The sequence below is a fragment of the Carcharhinus amblyrhynchos genome, unplaced genomic scaffold (genome assembly GCF_965287045.1).
Source record: "Carcharhinus amblyrhynchos unplaced genomic scaffold, sCarAmb.v2.hapA scaffold_39, whole genome shotgun sequence".
In the NCBI taxonomy this organism is placed as follows: domain Eukaryota; kingdom Metazoa; phylum Chordata; class Chondrichthyes; order Carcharhiniformes; family Carcharhinidae; genus Carcharhinus; species Carcharhinus amblyrhynchos.
In genome coordinates this window covers 5,293,054-5,305,707 of record NW_027649780.1, presented here as the reverse complement: position 1 = coordinate 5,305,707, position 12,654 = coordinate 5,293,054, and the positions used below count along the sequence as shown (strand labels likewise).

Genomic DNA, 12,654 nt, shown 5'->3' with positions numbered 1-12,654 from the left:
AGATCAATTGGAACTCATTCCTAGCTCAATAAGTTGTATTGATGGGTCAGAAGGATTAAATGGAGATTGATTTCAGGGAGATACACTATCCGGCACTTGCTAAAGAACTGATCCGGTAATTTAGTTAATCTGAAATGTGATGGGCAATCCATGTTCTGGGTGTCCTTCACCGAGACATCTGATGCAGAGAGTTTCTGTACTGGCGTGTACTGCTGTGCGAATAACTATGGTAAAGTCACCTTTGGATCTGGTACTAAACTCATGGTACAACCGAGTAAGTGCGGTTAATTTTGATCTGATTTATTACTGTCACATTGTTACAGAGATTTATAGCATGGAAACAGGCCTGGAAACAACTCGTCCATGTCACCCTTTTTTTTAACCACTAAGCTAGTCCCAATTGCCCGTGTTTGGCCCATGCCCCTCGATAGCAATCTTAACCACGTAACTGTCTAAATGCTTTTTAAAAGACAAAATTGTACCCACCTCTACTACTACCTCTGGCAGCTTGTTCCAGACACTCACCACCCTCTGTGCGAAAACATTGCCCCTCTGGGTGCTTTTGTATCTCTCCCCTCTCACCTTAAACCTACGCCCTCTGGTTTTAGTCTCCCCTACCTTCAGGAAAAGATGTTGACAATACTTTTGGTCTCGTAAAATTGTCCCCTAGTGTCCAAAGACGTATAGGTTTGGTGGATGGGCCATGCTAAATTGTCCCTTAGCGTCCAAGGAATGGGAGTTACCTTTGCATTTCCATGAAGCCTCATGGCTTTCTGCCTATCTGTTTGGACACTTTAATATGTTTAAACACTGACACCTCTTGCTCTTGTTGGGAATATCAGTGCAGTTTATAAGTTCCCAAACACTGATCCCAAACTAAACAGCCCATTAAAACAGGACAGAGAGAGAGTGTGAAGTATGACTGTTGTCAGAGTGCATTGTCTAAACTCCTGGATAAGAAGCTCGCTTCCATGTTCAAACCTTACCCCTGTTTCTGTAGCATCTCGGGCTCTCCCCTGACCCTATCCGTGTGTGTGTCTCTCTGTGTGTGTCTCTCTCTCTGGGTGTGTGAATCTCTCTCTCTCTCTCTGGGTGTGTGTGTCTCTCTCTATCTCTCTGTCTTTCTCTCTCTCTGCCTTTCTCTCTCTCCCTGTGTCTCTCTCTCTCTCTCTGTCTCTGTGTCTATCTGTCTGTCCATCTCTCTCTCTTTCCATTTCTGACTGTCCCCAGAGATTGAATTGTGTCAGTAATGTCTATATCTCCAATGCCTCAGCCACATGATGTGGAGATGCCGGCGTTGGACTGGGGTAAACCCAGTAAGAAGTCTCACAACACCAGGTTAAAGTCCAACCAGTTTATTTGATAGTAAACCCACAAGCTTTCGGAAATGGTGTTCCTTCATCAGGTGTGTGGAAAGTTCTTTCACAAACCCCATGAAGGAACTTTCCACACGTCTGACAAAGGAACAGCGTTTCCAAAAGCTTGTGGGTTTACTGTCAAATAAACTGGTTGGACTTTGACCTGGTGTTGTGAGACTTCTTACTGTGTCAGCCACATGTAGCAGACAATACACAAAATGGAGAAGGGGGGGGGCATGCATTGAAGCTCTGAAGCCTCATGAGTTTCTGCCTGACTTTGTTTGAACATTTTAGAACACACCTAACCTGCACATCTTTTGGACACTGAGGGACAATTTAGCATGGCCAATCCACCTAACCTGCACATCTTTTGGACACTAAGGGACAATTTAGCATGGCCAATCCACCTAACCTGCATATCTTTGAACACTAAGGGACAATTTAGCACAGCCAATCTACCTAATCTGCACATCTTTGGACACTAAGGGACAATTTAGCATGGCCAATCCACCTAACCTGCATATCTTTGAACACTAAGGGACAATGTAGCATGGCCAATCCACCTAACCTGCATATCTTTGAACACTAAGGGACAATTTAGCACAGCCAATCTACCTAATCTGCACATCTTTGGACACTAAGGGACAATTTAGCATGGCCAATGCCCCTAACCTACACATCTTTGAACACTAAGGGACAATTTAGCATGGCCGATCCACCTAACCTGCACATCTTTGAACACTAAGGGACAATTTAGCATGGCCAATCCACCTAACCTGCACATCTTTGGACACTAAGGGGCAATTTAGCATGGCCGAACCACCAAACCCACACATCTTTAACCATGAGATTTTTGCTAGCCGGTGTAAGGTTGTGTGAATATTGCAAACTTCAAACTGCTCTTTGGAAGTGGAACCACGCTCACAGTGATACCCAGTAAGTGTTGTACTCCTGTCAGAATAATGTTTCAAATCTAAAGGGACAATTTAGCATGGCCAATCCACCTAACTGCACATATTTGTACACTAAGGGACAATTTAGCATGGCCAATCCACCTAACTGCACATATTTGTACACTAAGGGGCAATTTAGCATGGCCAATCCACCTAACCTGCATATCTTTGAACACTAAGGGACAATTTAGCATGGCCAATCCACCTAACTGCACATATTTGTACACTAAGGGGCAATTTAGCATTGCCAATCCAACTAACCTGCACACCTTTGGAGTGAAGGGTTTTTGTCAGAGAGTGTAGGGCTGTGTGCAGGCTGGAGTTTACAAGCTCATTTTTGGGACTGGCACCCAACTAAATGTGGACCCCAGTAAGTGTTGGATTAGATTTATCGCTGTCAAGTATATTAGCACACGGTGAAAAGTACCGTTCGTAGAGAAGGAAATTAGAAGGTGCAGAATGTAGTGTCACAATCATAACTAGGGTGTAGAGAAAGATCAACTTAATGTGAAGTAGGTCCATTCAAAACTCTGACAGCAGCAGGGGAGAAGCTGTTCTCGAGTCGGTTGGTACGTGACTTCAGGCTTTTATATATGTTTCCCCAACGAAAGAAGGCGGAAGACTGGGTTTTTGTATGGGGGGGGCCGATGCTGTGTGAATGTTGGAGGAAGTTTTGGGATTCTGGTATTTGCGGCTGGCCCAAAGTTAATGGTGGCACCCAGTAAGTGTTTGGGACCTTGGGAACCTCGGTGTTGCTGTCCCAGTGTCGACCACGTTTCTGATTGGATTTGATTTGATTTAATATTGTCACGTGTATTGGGATACAGTGAAGAATATTGTTTCTTGCGTGCTATACAGACAAAACATACAGTACATAGAGAAAGAAAGGAGAGGGTGCAGAATGTAGTGTACAAGGGGCGACCTTCATACCCGAGAGACTCCTTTAACCCCACTACTCCATGTCGACCCATGTTCTGAATCTGAAGTAGTCCCATTTGCTCTGTGTTTGGCTCCCACTCCCTCTAAACCTTTCCCCATCCATGTATTTGTCCAAATGCCAGTGCACAGCGAGTACCGTTACAGCCCCGGAGGTTTTTGCGAACCGACGGAGAGCTGTATGAATGTTGGGAATCGCAAACACACACTTGGAATTGGCACCAAGCTCCTCGTGAGACCTAGTAAGTGTCGCGTCTCGCTAGAACACTGCGTCCCATCTGACCAAAGGGCTGTCACCAAGTAATCGAGGTTGCAGTCGCTTTAGCTGGCTGGGTTTTTAAGCATAATTCTGGCTGGGGTAAGTATTCACTGTGGATAATCTGAACAGAGGTTCGTGCCATGGGGTGTGACACTGTGTGGATGCTGGATTTACTGACAAACTTATCTTTGGAAAGGGAACAAGGTTAGAAGTGGAGCCAAGTAGGTATTCATTAATATCTGTAAACATTGGATTTGATTTATTATTGTCACATGTATTGGGATACAATGAAAAGTATTGTTTCTTGCACGCTAACCAAAGCATACTGGTCATAGACAAGGAAAGGAGAGGGTGCAGAATATAGTGTTACAGTCACAGCTAGGGTGTAGAGAAAGAGCAACTTAATGCTAGGTAGATCCATTCAAAAGTCTGATGGCAGCAGGGAAGAAACTGTTCTTGAGACGGTTGGTACGTGACCTCAGACTTTTGTATCTTTTTTCCCGACGGAACAAGGTGGAAGAGAGAATATCCGGAGTGCATGGGGTCCTTGATTATGCTGGTTGCTTTGCCGAGGCAGCGGGAAGTGTAGACAGAGTCAATGGATGGGAGGCTGGTTTGTGTAATGGGACTGGGCTACATTGGCAACCATTTGTAGTACGCCTACAGATCTTTGGACACTAAGGGGCAATTTAGCATGGCCAATCCACCTAACCTGCACATCTTTGGTCATTGAATGACAATTTACCATGGTCAAGCCACCTAAGATACACATCTTTGGACACCAAGGGGCAATTTAGAATGGTCAATCAACCTAACCTGCATATCTTTAGCCAAAAGGGTTTGCTACCCAGCGTAGGGCTGTGTGAATTCTGTGAACGTCAGACTGGTTTTTGGAAGTAGAACCACACTCATGGCGATTCCCAGTAAGTGTTGTATTTCTGACAGTAATATTACAAATCTAAGGGGCAATTTAGCATGGCCAATCCACATAACCTGCACATTTTGGATATGAAGGGGCGATTTATCATGGCCAATCCCCCAAATCTTCATCCCACAATCCTAAGTTATGCAGGTTAGGTGGATTGACTATGCTAAAACAATTTGTCCCTTAGCATCGGGGGTTTGCAGGGTAAAGGAGTGAAATTATGGCGATGGGACCTGGGTGAGATTGTGGTCAGTGCAGACTGGATGGGCCAAACGGCCTTCTTCTGCAATGTAGGGATTCTGCGGTTCTATGAAAAGTCAGATGGCAGCAGGGAAGAAGCTGCAAAGGGTTGTCACCAAGTAGTCAAGGTTGTAGTCGCTTTAACTGACCAGGTTTTTAAGCATAATTCTGGCTGAGGTAAGTATTCACTGCGGATAATCTGCAGAGAGGTTTGTGCCAAGGGGCGCGACACTGTGTGTATGCTGACAAACTTATCTTTGGAAAGGGAACAAGATTAACAGTGGAGCCAAGTAGGTATTCATTAATATCTGTAAACATTGTGTTTGATTCATTATTGTCACACTTATTGGGATACAGTGAGAAGTATTGTTTCTTGTGTGCTACACAGACAAAGTCTACCGTTCATAGGGGAGGAAAGGAGAGGGTGCAGAATGTACTGTGACAGTCACAGCTAAATTTTGATTTGATTTATTATTGGCACATGTATTGGATGTGCTAAACAGCCCCTTAAAACAGGACAGAGCAGAAAGTGTGAAATCTGACTGTTGTCAGTGTGGATTGTTTAAACTCCTGGATAAGGAGATCTCTTCCATTTTCAAACCTTTCCCCTGTTTCTGTAGCATCTCGGGCTCTCTCCTGACCCTATCTGTGTGAGTCTCTTTCTTGGGGTGGGTGTCTCCCTTTCGGGGTGTATGTCTGTGTGTCTCTCTCTCTGTCTGTCTCTTCCTGTGTGTGTGTCTCTCTCTCTCTCTCTCTCTCTATCTATCTCTCTCTCTGTGTCTCTCCTTCTGTGTGTGTGTGTGTGTGTGTGTGTGTCGCTCTCTCTCTATCTATCTGTCTCTCTCTTTCTTGGTTCCCTCTCTCTCCCTGTGCCCCTCTCTCTCTCTCTCTCTGTGACCGTCCCCAGAGATAGAATTGTGTCAGTAATGTCTGGGTCTCCAATCCTTCAGCTACATGTAGCAGATAATACACAAAATGGAGAGATGGGGGTGGGGGCATGGTCACTGCATTAAAACTCTGAAGCCTCATGGTTTTCTGCCATTTTTGCTTCAACAGTATAATATTTTAAAACATTGAAAAACACACCTAACCTTAACATCTTTGGACACTAAGGAGCAATTTACCATGACCAATCCCCTGAACCTGCACATCCTTGGGCACTAAGGGGTGATTTAGCATGGCCAATCCACCTAACCTGAACATCTTTGGACACTAAGGGGCGATTTAGCATGGCCAATCCACCTAACCTGAACATCTTTGGACACTAAGGGGCGATTTAGCATGGCCAATCTGCCTAACCTGAACATCTTTGGACACTAAGGGACGATTTACCATGGCCAATCCACCTAACCTGAACATCTTTGGACACTAAGGGACGATTTACCATGGCCAATCCACCTAACCTGAACATCTTTGGACACTAAGGGATGATTTACCATGGCCAATCCACCTAACCTGAACATCTTTGGACACTAAGGGACGACTTAGCATGGCCAATCCACCTAACCTGAAGATCTTTGGACACTAAGGGGCGATTTAGCATGGCCAATCCACCTAACCTGAACATCTTTGGACACTAAGGGGCAATTTAGCATGGCCAATCCACCTAACCTGAACATCTTTGGACACTAAGGGATGATTTAGCATGGCCAATCCACCTAACCTGAACATCTTTGGACCCTAAGGGACGATTTAGCATGGCCAATCCGCCTAACCTGAACATCTTTGGACACTAAGGGGCGATTTAGCATGGCCAATCCACCTAACCTGAACATCTTTGGACACTAAGGGGCGATTTAGCATGGCCAATCCACCTAACCTGAACATCTTTGGACACTAAGGGATGATTTAGCATGGCCAATCCGCCTAACCTGAACATCTTTGGACACTAAGGGACGATTTAGCATGGCCAATCCGCCTAACCTGAACATCTTTGGACACTAAGGGACGATTTAGCATGGCCAATCCACCTAACCTGAACATCTTTGGACACTAAGGGACGATTTAGCATGGCCAATCCACCTAACCTGAACATCTTTGGACACTAAGGGATGATTTAGCATGGCCAATCTACCTAACCTGAACATCTTTGCACACTAAGGGGCAATTTAGCATGGCCAATCTACCTAACATGCACATCTTTAGCTAGGAGGTTTTTGCCAGCCAGTGTAGAGCTGTGTGAATACTGGGAACTTCAAGGTGGTTTTTGGAAGTGGAACGACACTTACGGTGATACCCAGTAAGTGCTGTATTTCTGTCAGAATAATAAAAATCTAAGGGGCAATTTACCATGTCCAATCCACCTTACCCGTACATCTTTTTCTTCCCACAGTCGAAAGTTGTGCGGGTTTGGTGGATTGACCCATGCTAAACCAAGTTTTCCCTTTGCATGGGGGAGTTTGCAGGGCAAATGAGTGGGGTTATGGGGGTGGGATTGAGGTCGGTGCTGAATCGATGGGCCAAATGGCCTCCTTCTGCGCTGCAGTGATTCTACGATTCTAATGAAAAGTCTGATGGCAGCAGGGAAGAAGCTGCAAAGGGTGTCACCAAATAATCGAGGTTGTAGACACTTTAACTGGCCGGGTTTCCAGCACAATTCCAACTGCAGTAAGTATTCACTGTGGATAATCTGAGGAGGGGTTTGTGCCAAGGGGCGCAACACTGTGTGGATGTTGGAGCTGCTGGCAAACCTATCTTTGGAAAGGGGACAAGGTTAACAGTGGAGCCAAGTAGGTATTCATTAATATCTGTAAACATTGGATTTGATTTATTATTGTCACGTGTATTGGGACACAGTGAAAAGTATTGTTTCTTGCGTCCTGTACAGACAAAGCATACTGGTCATAGAATACACAGGGGAGAAGGAAAGGAGAAGGTACAGGATGTAGTCTGAGAGTCAATTTTTTGATTTGATTTATTATTGCCGCATGTATCAGTGCACAGTGAAAAGTATTGTTTCTTGCGCGCTATAAAGAGAAAAAACATAATGTACATAAGCAAAGGACAGAGTGCAGAATATAGTGTTACAGTCATAGCTTGGGTGTAGGGAAAGATCAACTTAATGCAATAGGTCCATTCAAAAGTCTGATGGCAGCAGGGAAGGAACTGTTCTTGTAGGTCGGTTGTCAGTTGATACCTGTTCTCAGAATTTGGAATCTTTTTCCCAACGGAAAAAGGTGGAAGAGAGTGTGTCCGGAGGGCGTGGGATCCTTGATTCTGCTGGCTGCTTTTCCAGGGCGGGCGAAGTGTAGATGGAGTCAGTGGATGTGAGGCTGGTTTGCGTGATGGATGGGCTTCATTCACAACCCTTTGTAGTTTGCCTACACATCTTTGGACACTTAAGGGACAATATAGATGGGCAATCCACCAAACCTACAGACCTTTGGACACTAAAGGACAATTTAGCATGGCCAATCCACCAAACCTAAAGATCTTTGGACACTAAGAGACAATTTATCATGGTCAATCCCCCTAACCTGCACATCTTCAGCCAGGAGGTTTTTGATAGCCAGTGTAGTGCTGTGTGAATACTGGGATCTACAAGCTGGTTTTTGGAAGTGGAACCACACTCACAGTGATACCCAGTAAGTGTTGTATTTTTGTCAGAATAATATTACAAATCTAAGAGGCAACTTAGCATGGCCAATCCACCTAACCTGCACATCTTTGGGCTGTAAGGGACAACTTACCCATGGCCAATCCACCTAACCCGCACATTTTTTTCCTCCCAAAGTCCAAAGTTGTGCGGGTTAGGTGGATTGGCCATCGTAAGTTGTCCCTTACTGGCCAAAGATGTGCAGGTTAGGTGGATTGACCATGCTAAAACAAGTTGCATCTTAGTGTCGGCAGGTTCGCAGGGTAAATGTGTGAGGTTACGGGGAATAGGGCCTGGGTGGGATTGAGGTCGGTGCAGACTCGATGGGCCAAATGGCCTCCTTCTGCCTTGTAGTGATTCTACGATTCTATGAAAAGTCTGATGCCAGCAGGGAAGAAGCTGTAAAGGGTGTCACCAAACAATCAAGGTTGTAGTCGCTTTAACTGGCCGGGTTTCCACAAAATTCTGACTGCAGTAAGTATTCACTGTGGATAATCTGAAGAGAGGTTTGTGCCAAAGAGTGTGACACTGTGTGGATACTGGAGGTACTGGCAAAACTTATCTTTGGAAAGGGAACAAGATTAACAGTGGAGCCAAGTAGGTATTCATTAATATCTGTAAACATGGTATTTGATTTATTATTGTCACATGTATTGGGATACCTTGAAAAGTATTGTTTTTTGCGTGCTACACATACAATTCATACAGTTCATAGAGAAAGAAAGGATGGGGGTGCAGAATGAAGTGTTACAGTCAATTTTTGATTTGATTTATTATTGCTGCATGTATTAGTATGCAGTGAAAATTATTTTTTCTTGCGCACTAAACAGACTCTATGTAAGGACGGAAAGGAGAGAATGCAGAAGGTTGTGTTACAATCATAGCTAGGGAGCAGAGAAAGATCAGTTTAATGCAAGGTAGGTCCGTTCGAAAGTCTGATGGCAGCAGGGAAGAAGCTGTTCTTGAGTCGGTTGATACGTGCCCTCAGACTTTTGTATCTTTTGCCCGATGGAAAAAGGTGGAGGAGAGCATGTCCGAGGTGTGTGGGATCCTTACTCCGGTGGCTGCTTTTCCAAGGCAGCAGGAAGCTTTGGTGGAGTCAATGGATGGGAGGCTGGTTTGTGTGACGGACTGGGCTACGTTCACGACCCTTTGTAATTTGCACACACATCTTTGGACACTAAGGGACAATTTAGCATGGCCAATCCACCTCACCCACACATCTTTAGCCAGGAGATTTTTGCCAGCCAGTGTCGGACTGTGTGAATACTGGGAATACCAAGCTGGTTTTTGGAAGTGGAACCAAGCTCACAGTGAACCCCAGTAAGTGTTATATTTCTGACAGAATAATATTAAAAATCTAAGGGGCAATTTACCTTGCGTAGTCCTCCTAACTTGCACATCTTTGGACACTGAGGGGCAATTTAGCATGGCCAATCCCACTAGGCTATACATCTTTGAAGTGAAGGGTTTTTATCAGAGAATGTAGGTCTGTGTGCAGGGTGGAACTTACAACCTCATCTTTGGAAGTGGCACACAACTAAATGTGGACCCCAGTGAGTTTTTGATTTGGTTTATTTTTGTCACATGTATTGGGACACATTGAAAAAGTATTATTTCTTGTGTGCTGTACAGACAAAACATACTGTACACGGAGAAGGAAAGGAGAGGGTTCAGAATGTAGTGTTACAGGCATAGCTAGGGTTCAGGCAAAAATCAACTTAATGCGAGGTAGGTCCATTCAAAATGGACCTTTAAACTGGGAGGCACGGCGGCACTGCTGCCTCACAGCTCCAGGGATCAAGGTTCAATTCTGGCCTGAGGTCACTGTTTGTGTGGAGTTTGCACATTCTCCCCCCTGTCTGTGTGGGTTTCCTCCAGGTGCCCCGGTTTCTTTCCACAATCCAAAGTTGTGAGGGCTAGATAGATTGGCCACGCTAAAACAAAGTGCCCCTTAGTTTCAGGGTAAATACGTGGGGTGATGGGGATAGGGCCTGGGTGGAACTGTGGTTGATACAGACTCGATGGACCAAATGGCCTCCTTCTGCACTGTAGGGATTCTACGATTCTAGGAGAAGTCTGACGGCAGCAGGGAAGAAGCTGTAAAGTGGTGTCACCAAATAATCGAGGTCGTAATCGGCTGGGGTTAGTATTCAATGTGGATAATCTGAAGAGAGGTTTGTGCCAAGGGGTGTGACACTGTGTGAATCTGGGAGGTACTGGCAAACTTATCTTTGGAAAGGGGACAAGGTTAACAGTGGAGCCGAGTAAGTATTCATTAATATCTGCACAGTGAAAAGTATTGCTTCTTGCGCGCTATACAGAGAAAGAACATAATGTACATCGGGAAGCAAAGGACAGAGTGCAGAATATAGTGTTACAGTCATAGCTTGGGTGTCGAGAAAAATCAACTTAATGCAAGATAGGTCCACTCAAAAGTCTGATGGCAGCAGGGGAGGAACTTAAGAACATAAGAAATGGGAGCAGGAGTAGGCCATCTAGCCATTCGAGCCTGCCCCGCCATTCAATAAGATCATGGCTGATCTGAAGTGGATCAGTTCCACTTACCCGCCTGCTCCCCATAACCCTTAATTCCCTTATCGATCAGAAATCTATCTACCCGTGACTTAAACATATACAACGAGGTAGCCTCCACCACTCCAATGGGCAGAGAATTCCAGAGATTCACCACCCTCTGAGAGAAGAAGTTCCTCCTCAACTCCGTTCTAAACTGCGCCCCCCACCCCCCCACCTTATTTTGAGGCTGTGCCCTCTAGTTCTGGTACGGTTGGTTGTCAGTTGGTACGTGTTCTCAGAATTTGGAATCTTTTTCCCAATGGAAGAAGGTGGAAGAAAGTGCATCAGGGGTGCGTGGGATCCTTGATTCTGCTGGCTGCTTTTCCAAGGTGGGGGAAGTGTAGACAGAGTCAGTGGATGTGAGGCCGGTTTGTGTGATGGACTGGGCTTCGTTCCTGATCCTTTGTAGTTTGCCTACACATCTTTGGACACTAAGGGACAATATAGCATGGCCAATCCACCAAACCTAAAGATCTTTGGACACTAAGGGACAATTTAGCATGGCTAATCCACCTAACTTACAGATCTTTGGACACTGAGGGACAATTTATCATGGCCAATCCCCCCTAACCAGCACATCTTTAGCCAGAAGGTTCTTGCTAGCCAGTGTAGGGCTGTGTGAATGTTGGGAACTACAAGCTGGTTTTTGCAAGTGGAACCACACTCACAGTGATACCCAGTAAGTGTTGTATTTCTGTCAGAATAATAATACAAATCTATAAGACAATTTAGCTTGGCCAATCCACCTAACCTGCACATCTTTGGACAGTAAGGGGCAATTAACCATGGCCAATAAATCCACCTAACCCGCACATTTGTTTCCTCCCACAGTCCAAAGTTGTAAGGGTTAGGTGGATTGACCACGCTAAAACAAATTGCCTCTTAGTGTCGGGAGGTTTGCAGGGTAAATGTGTGAGGTTACAGGGATGGGGTCTGGGTGGGATTGAGGTTGGTGCAGTCTGGATGGGCCAAATGGCCTCCTTTTGCACTGCAATGATTCTATGGAAAGTCTGATGGCAGCAGGGAAGAAGCTGCAAAGGGTTGTCACCAAATAATCGAGGTTGTAGTCGCTTTAACTGGCAGGGTTTTCAGCATAATTCCGACTGCAGTAAGTATTCACTATGGATAATCTGAAGAGAGGTTTGTGCCAAGGGGCATGACACTGTGTGGATGTTGGAGGTACCGGCAAACTTATCTTTGGAAAGGGGACAAGGTTAACAGTGGAGCCAAGTAGGTATTCATTAATATCTATAAACGTTAGATTTGATTTAGTATTGTCACATCTACTGGGGTACAGGGAAAAGTATTGTTTCTTGCACACTATACAGACCATTCATACAGACGGCAAGAAGAGGGTGCAGAATGTAGTCTTACCGTCAAATTTTTGATTGGATTTATTATTGCCACATGTAGTGAATAGTATTTTTTCCTGTGCGCTAAACAGGCAAAAACAAACTGTACATAGGGAAGGAAAGGAGAGAGAGTGCAGAATGTACTGTTACAGTCATAGCTAGGGTGTAGAGAAAGATCAACTTAATCCGTGGTAGGTCCATTCAGAAGTCTAATGGCAGCAGGGAAGAAGCTGTTCTAGAATTGATTGGTAGGTGATCACAGACTTTTGTTTCTTTTTCCCGATGGAAAAATGCGGAAGAGAGTATGTCCGTGGTGCACGGGGGTCCTTAGTTAAGCTGGCTGCTTTGCCAAGGCAGCGGGAAGTGTAGATGGAGTCAATGGATGGGAGGCTGGTTTGTGTGATGGACTGGGCTTCGTTCACAACCCTCTGTAGTTTGTCCGTACATTTTTGGGCCCTA

General features: G+C 45.1%; 1 protein-coding gene across 1 annotated transcript in view; it reads left to right on the top strand.

Annotated features, from left to right (window-relative positions):
- The window catches only part of LOC145363550 (T cell receptor alpha chain MC.7.G5-like), a 64,384-nt gene that overhangs the window by 30,448 nt on the left and 21,282 nt on the right, over positions 1-12,654 (top strand). The window lies entirely within an intron of this gene.